Source organism: Ptiloglossa arizonensis, chromosome 1 (assembly GCF_051014685.1).
Source record: "Ptiloglossa arizonensis isolate GNS036 chromosome 1, iyPtiAriz1_principal, whole genome shotgun sequence".
In the NCBI taxonomy this organism is placed as follows: domain Eukaryota; kingdom Metazoa; phylum Arthropoda; class Insecta; order Hymenoptera; family Colletidae; genus Ptiloglossa; species Ptiloglossa arizonensis.
The window spans coordinates 23,656,372-23,671,430 of record NC_135048.1 but is presented as its reverse complement, the minus strand read 5'-3'; the positions used below and the strand labels follow the sequence as shown (position 1 = coordinate 23,671,430).

Here is a 15,059-nt window from a genome sequence, read left to right as displayed (position 1 = left end):
TTGAACGAATAAAGTCTTTCACAGCTCCAAATGCAATCTTCTCACTCGCGTACTGTAGCTACATGGTTCGAAGCAACTTTAAATCGAAGCTATCGAGTTACTAAAAATCAGAATACAATGTGAGTGAACAATCGAGAAGATATCGACGTTGTCTCCAAATGCAATCTTCTCGCTCGCGTATTGTACTAACGAGTTCAAGCCTAGTCCAAATCGAAATTACCAAATTAACTAGAATGCTAACTGGTTCGAAGCAACTTTAAATCGAAGCTATCGAGTTACTAAAAATCAGAATACAGTGTGAGTGAACAATCGAGAAGATATCGACGTTGTCTCCAAATGCAATCTTCTCGCTCGCGTATTGTACTAACGAGTTCAAGCCTAGTCCAAATCGAAATTACCAAATTAACTAGAATGCTAACTGGTTCGAAGCAACTTTAAATCGAAGCTATCGAGTTACTAAAAATCAGAATACAGTGTGAGTGAACAATCGAGAAGATATCGACGTTGTCTCCGAATGCAATCTTCTCCCTCGCGTATTGTACTAACGAGTTCAAGCCTGATCCAAATCGAAACTAGGAAATTAACCAGAATTGGGACACAATAAGACAACGAGGGTATTGGAAAAGATTTTACGATCTTGACGTTACTTGGTTATTCGATCTAGAAAAAGCGATCTACCCGAGAAAATTGAATCGTACCGGCCAATCGCCGGTCGAACAAAAGATCCGGCTTCGAATCCTTTTCAACCAACGACTCCGCCCTCTTCCAGCAATACGAATCTGCACCGAGACGGAACTCGTTCCTGTCCGAATTCCATAACGACACAGCCCCGCGATTCCGCTCGTTGGTCCTGTAACGCCGTTCCGCTAGGATAGCGCGCCTACAAAACGAACGATGATAAACTCCGTTAATCCAATTCGCCGGAGTCCAGGCGCCCCCAGCATATCGCGTTCGAAAGTGAAAGTTCTCGAGCCCCGTTGCGGCTGGAGCGAACACCGGAGCCAAGAAAATAAGCGGGCAAGGGAGAGGGGAGGGGAAGGGGGGCAGACGGAACGAAGCCGGAATAAAGAGGAATTCTCGGTCCAGGGACCCTTTTGGCGCGAGTACACCGATCGCGAATATCAATACGGTTCGTATCGACCGAAGAAAATTACCGAACTAGAGAACCGGATAGAGTGGTAGAGAGAAATAGAGAGAGATTGAAAGGGACGGATAGTTGGATCGATAGAGAGCGATAGAGGGAAAGAACGAGAGAGTAATTTAAGGTAGAAGACAAAATTGAGGTGTGTCGTGAAATATAGTTTTTTGAAAATATAAATTTTTGAAGTATATTTTACACTATAGCGATTAATATGGAAACTTTTTAACATTCAGTCAACCGACGTCTCTGGTGACTATGGATAACCATACCTGGGTCAGTATAGACCCGACTCTATCATCTTTCCCCATTTCATCATCCTACAGTTCATTTTGTAGATCTCGAAATAAACGATTCTCAGTTTAAATTACTTATCGAGAGCGTGGGTCAAAATAGACCCGTAAAGTGTAATTTTCCGAAAAACACAAATCTTTAAAGTAATATTTTACACTATAGCGATCAATATGGGAACTTTTAACTCTCAGTCAACCGACGTCTCTGGTGACCATCGACAACCATACCTGGGTCAGTATAGACCCGACTCTACCTTCTTTCCTTATTTCATCGTCCCACAGCTCGCTTCACAGCTCCCGAAAGAAACGATTCTCGGTTTAAATTACTAATCGAGAGCGTGGGTCAAAATAGACCCAATCTCGGCAAAGAGTTAATCGTATTAAAACAGAAAAGTCCCGGTAGCCTCTATTTGCTCCGGGTTCCGCGATCCCCAACCGCGACACTGACCTGGTATCTCGACAATGTTTAGTACCGCGTTTGTCGAATCCCATTTTTTCACGAGGAACAAAGAAAACGAAACCACACGTGGAAGGCGAGTTCCCGTAATTTTCACGAGGATCGAACGTCTCGTAAAAAGATATCGAACGATCGTACGCGCGCGTGAACACACACGTACACACACACGCGCGCAAGAGAGAAATATGGAATTCAATAAAGATTTCGCGGACAGAATGGATTCCATTGAAGTCGATGGTCCACTTAAGACGCGACTGCTCCTCGGATTGGGATGATACATCGGCCTATTTGCGCGGCCGATCCACGGCTCCGTTTGGCTCGATCCTGGAAAGCGATCGTCGAAGATTCGCTCGGGCATAACTTGGCAAAGATGGTGGCTGGTTTTAGGTGTTATCGCGGTACGTTCGATCGTCGATACTTTAGCGGCACGGAGCGAACGAGCGCTTGATTTAAACTACTTTCCAACTGTATCTGGCTATATATTACGGATTACGGAATCGAATTATTATTGAACGAATATCTGGATAAACGTACACGGGAGATTTTTGCGGCAATGCGTACGAGTGAACCGGGACTAGAAATGGTCGGGATTTATGTTTCGAGCTCGACGGGGGCTCTGGGAATGTCCATTTTATCGAAGACATTGACACGAGCGAATTGTGCAAAGGTGACACGTTAGAAAGATATAAATTCATCGTACGTACCTTTCCAGTTGTCTCGTTTTTTTAAGAACCGAGAAACTTACGGGAGGCGGAGTCCAACAGTTTGGATCTCGACACGGTACATATCTTTGGGTATCGGTCACTTCTGGAGACCAATTTGTGAATATTAGTTTCGGATACTGTGTTAAACTACATACGATATACACGAACATCGCGTGTATTATTTACGTACATACGTTTTGACCTTAGTTTTTAGATCTTCTTCGGTAAATGATATCGATGTATGCACGAAAATGTTTATTTTATTTTTCTGTATACTGTACGTAGAATATCGTTCGTTAAGGTCGAAACGCAGATAAGTAATGTAGTCGAGTAGTAATCATTGATCGTAAATTTTCACGAACATTATCATATTTTTACAATCGTAAATCTTCGATTTCTTCGGAAACATATTTCTCGAAAATGTAGGCAATATAATTCCGAAAATATTTTACTCATATTTACTATCCAAAAATACGAAAACTATGCAGTAGAAAATCACCAAGAAATTCTCTCCTCTACAAAAATATAAAAATGATTCTCAAAATCTCTCATTCGCGATCCAGTGTTCGCAAAAATACAGAACACTTTGTTTCTCGTTGTCCAATGATTAAAAATTCAAAACCTGGATAAAAAGAAAAGTAAACCTTAAGAATCGGTGTATTTTAAATTTTGCGAATTTTGCGAATTTTTCGAATTCAAAGTTCTCTAAATCTGCCAATAATTCGACAGCAAAGTATCATTCTCAATGCATTTTGAATTTTGCGTAAAACGCGCATTTTTCAAATTCGAAATTCTCTAAATCTGCCAATAATTCCACAACGAAGTATCATTCTCGACGCATTTCGAATTTTGCATAAAACGCGCATTTTTCGAATTCGAAGTTTTTTAAATCAGACAATAATTCGACCACGAAGTATCATTCTCAGCACATTTCAAATTTTGCATAAAACGCGCATTTTTCGAATTCGAAATTCTCTAAATCTGCCAATAATTCCACAACGAAGTATAATTCTCGACGCATTTCGAATTTTGCGCAGAACGTTCATTTTTCGAATTCGAATTTCTCTAAATGCGTACAACGTTAGTCTTCAAATGCAAACTTTTCGCACGAGTACTGTACTAACGAGCTCCGCACCAGATCCGAGTCGAAACTATCACCAACTCTAAATATGTATATATCAATATATATATCATAATTCAACAACGAAGTATCATTCGCGCCAACTCGGTCCGTAGGAATTGTTCCACTTAAATCACGAATCCAAATTCACATCGTACCAACCCATCCCCGGTATCTCTGTCTCACCGTCTCGCACCTACGAACACGGTCGAACTCGATTCGAGTGAAGTTCGGGATCCCCCGAGCGAGTGTAACGCGATCGCATCGAGAGAAACCTCTGTTAGTTACCGAGCCAATGCCCGCTAGGCGCGAAATGGATTGGTACGCGTGATTCGGGTCTGTCGAGTCCCTCCCGCTACTCTCCCCCCACCCCGCGCTCGTGGTTCTCGTTCGGTCTTCTCCGTTACATCTTCGCAAGTTTTCCTATTCGGTGAGAGGAGATACGTTTTCCAACGCGAGGAGAAGGAGTGGGGGGTGGTGAGTTTCGACTAGTTCCACCAGTCGCGAGTTCGCGCTGAACGCGGAGGCGGCGGATACGAGATCGGGGTGGCGAAATGCGCAATCGAGCAAGAACGGGGGCCGAACAGGACTCCCTGATCGCGTTACGCTTGGAAATTCGCGTAATCTATTTCCTATAGAGCCGTGGAAGTTGCCTTCTGGCTCGTCAATAGGAACTCGTTCCGAGCCGTGAAACAAACTTTCCTACGGCGCGGAAAACTTTCCGCTTTCTTCTCGCCTCCGCACCCTCCGCTTCCCCTCGTGTGTATCCTTTTATTTTCCCCATTGTCGCGCTCTCGCGATTCGAATAATTGTACAAGGTGTCGCCGAGTCGAACACGAGTACTGTGACAGCTGATAAAGACAAGATGAAAATGTTTTATAAGTTTAACGATAACAATGCGTGTTTATTGCACCGAGATCGTGCACATCGAAAGGGGAAGGGGGGATGATACGGTATCGAGGGAAGAAAAAAGCAATATAATTTAATTGCAACGTTTTCGGCCTTGTATGTATAGTACCCGCGCGAGAAGATTGCATCCGGAGACTAAATATTCTCGAGATTTTTCTCAATCGTTGTCCAACTGTATCGTGACTTTTGATAATTCGATAATTTCGATTTGGATCTGGTGTGGAGCTCGTTAGTACAATACACTTGTGAAAAGATTGCATTCGGAGACCAACATCGTCGATACCTTCTGGATCGTATTCTTATTGTGTTCTAAATTTTAGTAACTCGATAACTTCGATTTAAAGTTGCTTCGAACTATGTAGGTACAATACGCGAGTGAGAAGATTGCATTTGAAACGGTAGACAGTTATATTCGTTCAAGAATCATCTTCTAAGACACTTATAGGACATATCTAAGTTCAAGTAACTCGATAGCTTCGATTTAGAGATGTTTCGAACTATGTAGGTACAATACGCGAATGAGAAGATTGCATTTGAAACGGTAGACAGTTTTATTCGTTCAAGAATCATCTTCTAAGACACTTATAGGACGCATCTAAGTTTAATTAACTCGATAGCTTCGATTTAGAGATGCTTCGAACTATGTAGGTACAATACGCGAATGAGAAGATTGCATCTGAATCGACAGAGAGTTCTATTCGTTTAGAAGTCATTTAAAACACCTATGGAATATATCTACACACAATTGGTTCATTTTTTGAACGAAAGTGATATCTCTAGGGCCTGCTACAACTTCAAATGTAATCTCTTCGCATACGTATTATAGATGACACTGTTTTGGACCTTACGTAAGACTTTTATTTCGATTTTACTCCCGGTAGACAGTGTCGACCGTTTAATTCGAAAATAGTCTGAACAACGTTTTTGAATGCTGCACAATGTCGTCCTACGCGTTGTGGTATCGAGGACTTCTGGAAAATAAATTGAAGGGACTCGTCTCACCCTCTGCGTCACATCGGTCTCTTACCACCAGACACGGTAATTGAGTTCCGGTCTGTCTGCGAATCATATCTACAGTCTGATTGCGAGATTGCTTGACAAACGTTTCGCTGAAGCCCCGAGCAGCCTCGGATTGATCTTCGACCGTGAAATAGGGGTGTGGCCGCTCGACGTGCAAATAAACCAAGGGTTATCTTCCTAACCATCCCCTATCCATGACTCTGATCGGGAGATTCAATCGTGGAATCCCTATTTTTTGTCGATTTTCTATCATAATTGATTTTTATACGAGCGCGAAATGGATCCTAATTGGCCCCATTTGAACGGTCAGTTTAATATCCGGTCATTTTATAAATATGCGTATCTTTCGTTAAATGAATCGAAATCGATTTTTTCCTATCGATGAAATAATTGATCAGTGCTCGTTTCATGGGAATCGTTTTGTTTTTAAAATCTGGTGCATTGTCAATTTTAGTGCGTTGCTATTTTAAAGATTCTGGTTTACGGAGAGATAAAATTTCAATTTTGGAATATATGTTAATTTTGTTGATACTAACAACAAACCGTGTAACGTATTTTCCTTGATTAAACGCAAACAGAACGGCGTGCCTAATACGAATTTTCCTTGCGTTCATTTTTAATCGTCAAATATTAACCATCTTGCTGAGATTCACTTCAAAGGCAGACAGAAGGGTAAATACAAAGTTACGTTTACAGTCGGTCAGAAATTCGGATAGTTAAATACACAAAGACTTATGAATAAACCCGGTACAGTGCTGCCTCGGTTATTGATAAAATACGTTGCTCGGATTCGCGATCAAAAGTCATCCTAAGAATCTAGCAATCATCTTGAAGAACCTTCCGAACCGTTTCATCCTCTGGACCTTCTCGTCTGTGATAATAAAATCTTTATCTATCCACCAACAATAAAAATACATTAAAATGGAAAATGACATTAAAATGTTATAAAAAAAAGAGGCATAAAATTATCATCTCGAGGGATCCTTCTAAACCGTGTCATCATCCGAAGCTTCTCATCTGTGATAATAAAATCTTTATCTATCCACCAACAATAAAAATACACCAATATAAAATGACATTCAAATGTTATAAAAAAAAGAAGCATAAACTTATCATCTCGAGAAATCCTTCTAAACTGTGTCATCATCCGAAGCTTCTCATCTGTGATAATAAAATCTTTATCTATCCACCAACAATAAAAATACACCAATATAAAATGACATTCAAATGTTATAAAAAAAAGAAGCATAAACTTATCATCTCGAGAAATCCTTCTAAACTGTGTCGTCATCTGAAGCCTCTCATCTGTGATAATAAAATCTTTATCTATCCACCAACAATAAAAATACACCAATGTAAAATGACATTCAAATGTTATAAAAAAAAGAAGCATAAACTTATCATCTCGAGGAATCCTTCTAAACTGTGTCATCATCTGAAGCTTCTCATCTGTGATAATAAAATCTTTATCTATCCACCAACAATAAAAATATACCAATATAAAATGACATTCAAATGTTATAAAAAAAAGAAGCATAAACTTATCATCTCGAGGAATCCTTCTAAACTGTGTCATCATCTGAAGCTTCTCATCTGTGATAATAAAATCTTTATCTATCCACCAACAATAAAAATATACCAATATAAAATGACATTCAAATGTTATAAAAAAAAGAAGCATAAAATTATCATCTCGAGGGATCCTTCTAAACTGTGTCATCATCTGAAGCTTCTCATCTGTGATAATAAAATCTTTATCTATCCACCAACAATAAAAATACATTAAAATATAAAATGAAATTTAAATGTTATAAAAAAAAGAAGCATAAAATTATCATCTCTAGGGATCCTTCTAAACCGTGTCGTCATCTGAAGCTTCTCATCCATAGTAACAAAAATAGTTACCGATCCACCATCAGTAAAAATAATATCACTGGTGAAATTATCCAGTTCAACCTGTACACTGATATAAGTAACAGTGCATCCTGTACTCTTCGTTCGAGCGATGTAAGTCAACGTTAAAAATCAGTGGAACATTCGGTGACGTCAGAACTTAATCTCCAACTTAGTACTAATAGCAACCGAGTTATGAAAATACGTGTCTGAAACGTCGCGAGAACCGGTTGGAACATAAATTGTATTTGTTACGAGAACGGAGGAGTTCCGACGTCTCCGAGTGCAGAGCGAATCCCAAACTTTATATTACCCAATATACTCGAGAACAGTTGACGTTTATACGTGGAAGTACGTTCTCATATTCGCAATCATCATACCCGAGAGAGTTTCTAGACCGCTGACTCGGAACCTTACGTGTACTTTTGGTTTTGCGTTTTGTACCGGGATACTAACCGGTAGAGGATCCTAGGTCAAAATACAAGTTTCTTCGCGGCAATTTCTTCCAGTCGTTCCTCCAACTTTTATAGACTTAAGGCTTAGGTTTAAGAACCCTCCATCTGTACGACATTCGCTCAAGTGAATTTCTCGAGGTACTAGCTTACAATCAACTCGGAGCTTTTCGTTGATCAACTGACTTTACCCTAAATCCTTACGGGGTACTTTCGGATCCTTTCGTTGATTCGATGTCATAATCGTACACCAATTGCGACTGAAATTGTAAATTTCCTATCGACCGCCTTCGAGTTAAAGAACCATCGTTCCAGAACGAATATCTTCTTCGACGGGGGAATTTCTATCGAGAACTTTAAGAAAAATTTATTTTCTTTTTCTTTTTAATAGATTTTCTACAAATATTCTCGACAACGCGTCGCTATGAATTTTCATACCGACGTACGAAAAATATCCAAAGTTTACGATACTTCGAGGAAAGCAGGTTCGTATTCCAAGCTCTTGGAACATCAAACATATTTTCTGCGAACCATGTTTCTCAGAATTGTCGACACAATACCTCGGGAATTGGTGCTCCGATCGATTCCAAATTGTGTAAAGTATAGTACGCATGTGAGAAGATTGCACCTACAGTTAACTCGAGTCTTCTTCGTTCAGGGACCACCGTATCCTTGTCCTCGTCCCCACCAGATGCAACTTCTTCAAAGTGTTGCCATTTTCTTAAATTAAACTTTTATTTTCTAATAAAAATAGTCACGCTCGTGTACTTCCTCATGTTTATTTTCTACCTTTGGAGCATCGTCGATTGTGTACAAAAAAAAAATACTCTTCGTTGATTAACGGATGCGCGAAAACTTTGGAACGTTCTGTGCATTGCAAAATGTTAAAAAAAAATTCAGAGGTACGTTAAAAAATCGGTGAATATCTCTGCGTGAATTTATATTTTTATCATTGAAACTTTTCGCGGTAAACAAAATTCCAATAAGCACCGGAATAATCGCCTTTCTAATGGGTATCTCCCCTTTGTAAAGAAACGCGTATTCGCCAACAGAAGCGTCGAATGGAAGCTTTGGGAATACCCAGCGCGAAACGAAATAGACGTCGCAATCTTCCTAATCCCGACGTTTCGTACGCGCCGCGGTTTATGTAAAAAGTACCGCAAATTAAGCGACCAACGTTGATGATGGACGGTAGCTCGCGCTTTAATTAAGGGAGCTTTTCCAGCCAACCACGTTCTCGTACATTTTGCAGCAGGATTGGTCATGTAGGTTGAAACTGCGATCAATTGTAATATATTTTTGCAAAAAGTAATACGTACGGTGCTCTCCAGCATATTTTATATTCTCTCGTTCCCGCTCGATATTATTCACGATGAAAAAATCGGTTACGAGAAAATCATTTTCTCCGACAATTTCACGAACAATGGAACCGCGACATAAAATATCCATTCCTCGTCTTGTATTAAATGCTTGTTGCATAATTGTACTCACGAGTGATTGGCGTGAAATGGTAATTGACATTTTTCTCGAAACTTTTATGGAAAATTGTTCGTCGAAAAATATTTATCGACAAAAGTGTCCGATTTATAGTTAAAGGAATTTTTAAATCGCTCTTAAAATCATTCGTAAGTTCTTTACAGTTTGGATTAAAGGAATTTTGTCAATGATAATGTAGAATATATAAACTTATCGATAACACGAGTTACTATGGGAGTTGCGTAGATGGCGGTGCACGTAGATGTAGGAGATAGTGGGGATAATATTGTGACAGTCTGAGGGACCAAACGTGTGACAACCTGAAAGACACTACTGTATTTATAATCTACCTCAGAATTGAGTGAAAGACGATTTCATTAAGACACTACTATATAATAACTGTATTATAAATATTTATAATCTACTTTAAAATCGCTAAAGTACATTTATATTTAATATTCTTTCCAACCTAAAAATCTTACACCATTAAAACAACGTCATCTGTAATGAAGTCAAAATAGAAATTGTACTCTTCTGCTCTCATCCAATTACCAATTTATATATCGTCGATCACGGTTGGTAAATAACTATGCCAACAACCATAACAAGTAATGGAGAGATAACTTTGCAACAATCTCAAAGACAAAATTCGTAACAAAACAAAGGTCATCCTTGTATATATTTTTAATTCATCTCGAAGCTACTCTTCTCCAAGACATTGTAAGATTTAATTTTTCTGGCGATTCTACACGAAAATGGCCGCTCGAATTCTCAAGATTTTTGAAGTGGGGGGTAGAAGGAAGCGGAGAGGGGGTAAGTGGAACAAAAAAGCGGGCGAAAGTCTCGTGCAAGAACTAACAAACGCTCCTGTTATCGGTGAAGTTTGTATTTTTCGTGGAATAGTTTCCAATTTATATATTGTCGATCACGATTGGTAAATAACTATGCCAATAACCATAACAAGTGATGGAGAGATAACTTTGCAACAATCTCAAGGAGAAAATTCATAGCAAAACAAAGATCATCCTTGTATTTGTTGTCGATTCACCTCGAAGCTACTCTTCTCCAAGACACTGTAAGATTTAATTTTTCTGGCAATTCTACACGAAAATGGCCGCTCGAATTCTCAAGATTTTTGGAGTGGGGGATAGAAGAAGGCGGAGAGGGGGTAAGTGGAACAAGAAAGCGGGCGAAAGTCTCGTGCAAGAACTAACAGACACTCCTGTTATCGGTGAAGTTTGTATTTTTCGTGAAATAGTTTCTAATTTATATATTGTCGATCACGATTGGTAAATAACCGTGCCAACAGCCATAACAAGTGATGGAGAGATAACCTTGCAACAATCTCAAGGACAAACTTCGTAGCAAAACAAAGGTCATCCTTGCACATGTTGTCGATTCACCTCGAAGCTACTCTTCTCCAAGACTTTCTAAAATTTAATTTTTCTGGCGATTCTACACGAAAATGGCCGCTCGAATTCTCAAGATTTTTGGAGTGGGGGGTAGAAGGTGGCGGAGAGGGGGTAAGTGGAACAAGAAAGCGGGCGAAAGTCTCGTGCAAGAACTAACAGACGCTCCTGTTATCGGTGAAGTTTGTATTTTCCGTGGAATAGTTTCCACTTTGGCGTGTAATGGGCGAACTTTTCGACAGACTGTGAATCCTAATTATCGATGTTCTAAACGCCGCTGACTGGCGAAGCCACCGCGCGCTATAGCCGGGCATTTAACGAGGTCGTAAGTTCCCACTACACCGAGAGCACCGGTTTTCATCCGATCTAACCTATTCCACCGTTTAGTATAGGTTAACGCTTAGCTCCTTAATTGGAGGGCTCGTCATACGGCGGGACTGTAACATCACAGGTGTAAGATAATAAGTGGAACGACCCGGTATAATAGGAACGTCATAATTAAATACGGTTTACTCTGGAGATAATGATGAATCGATTGGAAGAATCTTTTCGGGTAAACGCGAAGGAGAGAGCTTGATAATTTATCTTACTTGAAATTTCTCTGAAAGAAGTTATTTTATCTTACTTGAAATTTCAGCTGACAATTCTTTGCTCCCTGTGTGGTAATCGTAACATTATGGTAGGAGTTGTTTTACCATTTGAACTTAAGAACAATTTATAATTCAATGTAAACAAAAACTATATAGCGAGTGGAGGTTTTTAGTGCTATAGTTATTTTTATTATTAAATTTCTGTATTATACACACGTGGAGGTATACGAATATTAAAATCATGAGTATATGTAGGTATATAGACGCTTCTGAAACGAAGTGCGGCTAAAATGTTGTTAAAACTTTAATATAGTGCAGGTAAGGGATTGGTATGGATCTCGTCTAAAATTGTGTGCGAGACCTAAATAATCTTAGTAAACATCGATTCGATACGATACTTGTACAAACAGCTGTAGATCTATTTGCTATCTAGGATCTCCATGTGTTGTTGACCTCGATAGTTCAATGTTTATCTACAGCTGTACGTTCAGACTAACTGACCGCAGTAGAAGTGAGCAAACTCGATTGTACATGCGGCCCAGGAACTCCGTGTATCGTTGACGTTTCACGGGCCTATTCAAACCCGCAGGTTGCCTTCTAAATAAACCATGGTGCAAATAATGCTGGTAGCAGATACGAACGAGCGAAGAATTTGAACACTTCATCATCTGCCCGAGTTGCGTTTGACATGGTCTCGCTCAGATTTCTACAACTTCTGTAGCAGTGGGGGATATAACATTATATTTGTAAACAGAACAAGTGTCTATAGAATCATTGATTACAGATAAATAATTTCACTATCTTTCGCAAACAAAGCTTTTTATGTGTCGAATAAACATCACTGTTTCTTCTTCTCGAAATTTTTATGTAATGTGTATTATTAGAAACTATTTTTGTACATTTCAATACCTTATGGATATTTTTCTTAAATCTTCAAATATAGAAATTTATTTACAAATTTTACAAATTTACAAGTGTTCCAAATTTACAAATTTTCCAAATTTACAAGTTTTCCAAATTTACAAGTTTTCCAAATTTACAAGTTTTCCAAATTTACAAGTTTTCCAAATTTACAAGTTTTCCAAATTTACAAGTTTTCCAAATTTACAAGTTTCCAAATTTACAAGTTTTCCAAATTTACAAGTTTTCCAAATTTATAAGTTTTCCAAATTTACAAGTTTTCCAAATTTACAAGTTTTCCAAATTTACAACTCTTCCATATTTACAACTCTTCCATATTTACAACTCTTCCAAATTTACAACTCTTCCAAATTTACAACTTTTCCAAATTTACAAGTTTTCCAAATTTACAAGTTTTCCAAATTTACAAGTTTTCCAAATTTACAAGTTCTCCAAATTTACAACTTCTCCAAATTTACAACTTCTCCAAATTTACAACTTCTCCAAATTTACAACTTCTCCAAATTTACAACTTCTCCAAATTTACAACTTCTCCAAATTTACAACTTCTCCAAATTTACAACTTCTCCAAATTTACAACTTCTCCAAATTTACAACTTCTCCAAATTTACAACTTCTCCAAACTTACAACTTCTCCAAATTTACAACTTCTCCAAATTTACAACTTCTCCAAATTTAAAACTCTTCCAAATTTACATCTCTTCCAAATTTACATCTCTTCCAAATTTACAACTTTTCTATATTTTCCAAAATTTTCCTTTTCCCCAAATTTCAAGAAGAAACTTTTACAAATTGTCCTCGATCGAGGTTCAAGAAAGCCTAGAATTTCATTCGAAAATTCTTTCACTTTTAATATACTGTGACTATAAACACGTTCGAAATGGCACAGTGCGACAAGAGCCTGGACCATCTCCCCGATCGATTGGCGATCAGTTAAAAAATGATTCAACCGAGTCACGGAATACCACGGAATGTGGCGATTAAAATACGATCCAGTCGAGTCCTTTGGAACCGGAAAATGGGCTTCGAATATTAAGTCTGACATTTAACGTTTCACCGAAGCAGAGATCTTTCACCCCATTTTCCATCGACGGAGAAATTCCTCCAACCCCTTCCTCCGACGAAGAAACGATCCCTGTGCTCTGGCAACGCTTGAAACGTAAATCGGTATAAAACTGTCGAAACGGAGAACGATTACGTTTCAAGAGCCGCGCGTTGCAGATTTTCAACGAAAATCTCCCCGTTCCAGAGACTTTCGCTGGAGAAGCTCTCTCTCCTCGATTCACGCGCGAAATATGCTACCCCGGAATTGATTATTTTCAGCAGATTCGTTTCCAGATTCGAGATCTGGGTTATTCGCGGGGTTCTAAGGAGGTCTACCTTCGAAACGTGATTTTTCGAGCGATTTCTAGAATTTAACCCAACGAAAAAGTACAAGACTCGAAGTGAAATCGAGAAAATATTCAAATCTTTCTTTTTTTCCACTCGAACTTATTTCGTCGTTCGAACGACAAATTTGAAAAAATTCATACGTTCTCTGTTTGAAAAATACGTAGAAAAATATTCGTGCGATTACACGATTATCAAGCGCGTTTGCACTGTTCTTAAATCTCTTCTCGCATTCTTGTTCTTAAATCGTTAGTTGAGAATCGAACCTGCACTTACGTTCGCATCGAAGATTGAACATTTCGAAATTCGAAGATAGAACGCTATACCGAAACACGAGGTGGATTCGCGTCTCATGGAAACGCGCACAACTTCACGCGCTCGTGTCTCGCGTGTTTACGACGTTATTAACTATTTCCGCGTTGAAAATTGGGTCTGCGCGTAATTTAAATTCACAGGACGGTCAAAGGGAGCGTGTATATACCAAAGAGAGGGGGCAAGGGGGCAAGGGGGGTTGGAGGATGAAAAAAGAGGAAGATGAGCAGGGTAAACGACCGCTTTTGCCGCGACGATAACGAGCGATAATTTCGTGCGTCGTTCGCGAAGCTAATTTCCCGCTCGCCGAGAATCACGGTGTCGGCCATCTTTCCCGTGGACACTTTTAGATGATTGGCCGCGGCCAACGCTGGAACGCGCGAAGAAATCATTAGAGCGATTTAGGACTCCGGCTACTTAAGGGACCGCGATAAATCTTCCACCTCGTTTACTTTTATCTCGAGCTGGATTCGATGGATCCGGGGTTTCAAGGGGAATCGACCGAACCTAACCGAGTTTAAAGAAGAAATCGCCGTTTCCACGGGATCGGGATGTAGATCGAAGATCCCACGGGATCGTCGAGTTTAAAGTGGACCTGGAACGGTCTTAATTAATTTTTCCACCGATTCCTGCTGGCGAAACACACTCGAGCTCCTCGGTCCCCCGTAGACTTCCTCCGGGTACGCTGAACTTTTAAACACCACCGCTCGAAGTTTCGAGAACGGCGTCGTCCCGTGAAAGCTTAAACTGCGAGGAGAGCACATTCGCCTCGCGGAGATCGTCCCCCTCTCGTTGAATTTTGCACCGTGACTCTCCTGGACCCGATGCTTCGAATCATTTTTACCGACAAGTTCGTACATCGCTCCACCGCGTGATTTCTCGACCGAATTTCGAAGCTGCTCTTCGCGAAGGACAACTTGGAGGACAAGGTCTACTTTTTAAGATTCCGGGAAGAATCTCTCTTCTGGTGAAAGAG

General features: G+C 39.6%; 1 protein-coding gene across 5 annotated transcripts in view; it reads left to right on the top strand.

Annotated features, from left to right (window-relative positions):
• The window catches only part of LOC143146770 (uncharacterized), a 272,791-nt gene that overhangs the window by 221,933 nt on the left and 35,799 nt on the right, over nt 1–15,059 (top strand). The window lies entirely within an intron of this gene.